This window comes from Penaeus japonicus, unplaced genomic scaffold (genome assembly GCF_977035675.1).
Source record: "Penaeus japonicus unplaced genomic scaffold, GWHDUDI00000001_assembly GWHDUDI00000019, whole genome shotgun sequence".
Taxonomy (NCBI): Eukaryota; Metazoa; Arthropoda; class Malacostraca; order Decapoda; family Penaeidae; genus Penaeus; species Penaeus japonicus.
Window position 1 is genome coordinate 28,598,884 of NW_028234421.1, and position 2,500 is coordinate 28,601,383.

General features: G+C 44.6%; 1 protein-coding gene across 1 annotated transcript in view; it reads left to right on the plus strand.

Moving 5' to 3' along the window:
- The window catches only part of LOC122267380 (DNA damage-inducible transcript 4-like protein), a 13,617-nt gene that overhangs the window by 728 nt on the left and 10,389 nt on the right, over positions 1-2,500 (plus strand). The gene's annotated exons all lie outside the window — the stretch shown is intronic.

Here is a 2,500-nt window from a genome sequence, read left to right on the forward strand (position 1 = left end):
CTGAGCGATTGTTTTCCTGTTATTTGAGTTTCGTTTCGGGATGGGGTTGGGAGGTGAAAGGGAAGCAGGTTAGGAATAATTAGTGACAATATGGTGAAAATCTTGTTACTATAATGGTGCGCTGCACTTGTGTAGTGAGTGGATTTAGGATGCATGCTATTTTTTTTTTTTTTTCTCTCTCTCTCTCTCTGCCCTTTCTATCTCCTCTTTCGTTTCTTACCCTTCCTATCTCCAATTTCTTCCTTGTCTCTCGTCTCGTGCCTCCCCCTCCCCCCGCCACTTTTTTTTATTCTCTCCTTTTTAATCCTACCATCACGTTTCCTCTCCCAATTCTCCTCTACTTCACTTCCCTCTTCACCTTTCCCCTCCTTCCCCTCTTTCCCACTTGCCTCTAACCCTACCCTATCCCTTCCTACGACCCTCCCTCCCTCCCATCTTCCTCCTTCCTACTTCCTTCTTCCTCCTCCCTACTTCCTTCTTCCTTATTTCGTCTTTCCCCTCGTCACTTACCTGATCTCCCTCCCATACTCAAAATAGGATTACACACATTTCATCCTTGTACGTTTGAACTCGCGCGTCCTTGGTGATCCGCCAAGTGAGAAACGCGTTGCGCCTCACCGGGTTTGGCAGTTTGGCAGTGTGTGTGTGTGTGTGTGTGTGTGTGTGTGTGTGTGTGTGTGTGTGTGTGTGTGTGAAATATGAGATAGAAATAATCATGATAATGTGAAATTTGTGATAATAATGCACGGTAGCAGTGCGTCGCTTCGTTCCCTTTCTCCTTCTCCTCTCTTCTTCCCTCCCTTCTCTTCCTCTCTTCTTTCCCTTCTCACCCCTATCATCCGCTCTTCCTCCTTCTTTCTCTCCATCTCTTCTCTCCTTCCTCTCCCCTATATCTTCCGCATTTCTCTTTGGCTTTATATTCTTTCTTTTTTCTTCCTCCTATTTCTTCTTCTTCTCCTTCTCCTTCTTTTTCTTCTTCTTCTTCTTCTTCTTCTTCTTCTTCTTCTTCTTCATCTTCTTTTTCTTCTTCATCTTCATCTTCTTCATCTTCTTTATCTTCTTCATCTTCTTACCCTTCTCCTTCTTCTTCTTCTTCTTCTTCTTCTTCTTCTTCCCCTCACCCCTCCTCTTTTTCATCTCCTCCACCTCCTATCTCGCTCCTCCCATCCAGTTCTTCCCTCTCCCTCTCTCCCTCCCTCCCTCCCTCCCTCTCTCTCTCCTTCATCTCTCCCCCATTATTTACCCACCCTCCCTCCCTCCCTCTCTCCTTCATCTCTTCCCTATTATTTACCCACCCTCCCTCCCTCCCTCTCTCCTTCATCTCTTCCCTATTATATCCCCACCCTCCCTCCCTCCCTCTCTCCTTCATCTCTTCCCTATTATATCCCCACCCTCCCTCCCTCCCTCCCTCCCTCTCTCCTTCATCTCTTCCCTATTATATCCACACCCTCCCTCCCTCCCTCCCTCCCTCCCTCCCTCCCTCCCTCCCTCTCTTCCCCACCCACACATGCCACGCACAAAACAGGTTTCCACGCACATCTTCCTTATAAGTCGGAAAGCACTCGCCCCTGTTTACTCATTGGGCAAGATAGCCTGTAGTTGTGTCTCATTTCGGCGCTCGCGGGAAAAGGTCGTACTGACGGTTCTTTGTTATTCGACCCGCGATGAATGCAATATTTATTCATCGCCATTGCAATTTGTTGTTGTTTTTTTGTTGTTTTTTATGTGTGTTCGTCGTTATTCGTTGCTTTTAGAGAACGGAGTGGCAAAGTGCGCGAGAGAACGAGAGAGGGGAGATGCAGAAGGGTATGGGTGGGGGGGGGGAGCGGGATGCTGTGTGTGGGGGGAGGAGGCTTCTGGGGGGTCTGGAAGCGCTGGTCACTGGATGAGTCTGGTTCATAGCAGATTTTGGCATAGATTTAAAATAAAAAAAGAGGTAGGAATGGTTGCCTTGTGTGACCAGAAAGCAGTGTTTACCGTCCTTATTTTGTTTTACATCAGAATGACTGCCATGGATTTTTTTTTTCCATTCAAAGCAACTGCGAGCTTGTGGTTATATTTTAATAAGCAATACCTCCGGGCACATTCACATGAGTAAAAGTAAATAATGGTGATTATTGTTATTATTTTGTTATTATTGTTGTCATCATTATTATTATTGTTGATATCATTGTTATTATTGTTGTTATTATTATCATTATTACTAATATATCATTATCATCATCATCATATCGTCAATATCAACACTATCATCATCACCATCATAGATATCATCATCACCATCAGAATAGCATCATCACCACCATCATGATTACCATTATCATTAATACCGTCATCATTATCATCATCACCATCATAAATACCATCATTATCACCATCATCATCACCACCACCATCATCATCATCATCATCATCATCACCACCATCATCATCATCACCACCACCATCATCATCATCGTCATCATCATCATCATCACCACCATCATCGTCATCATCATCA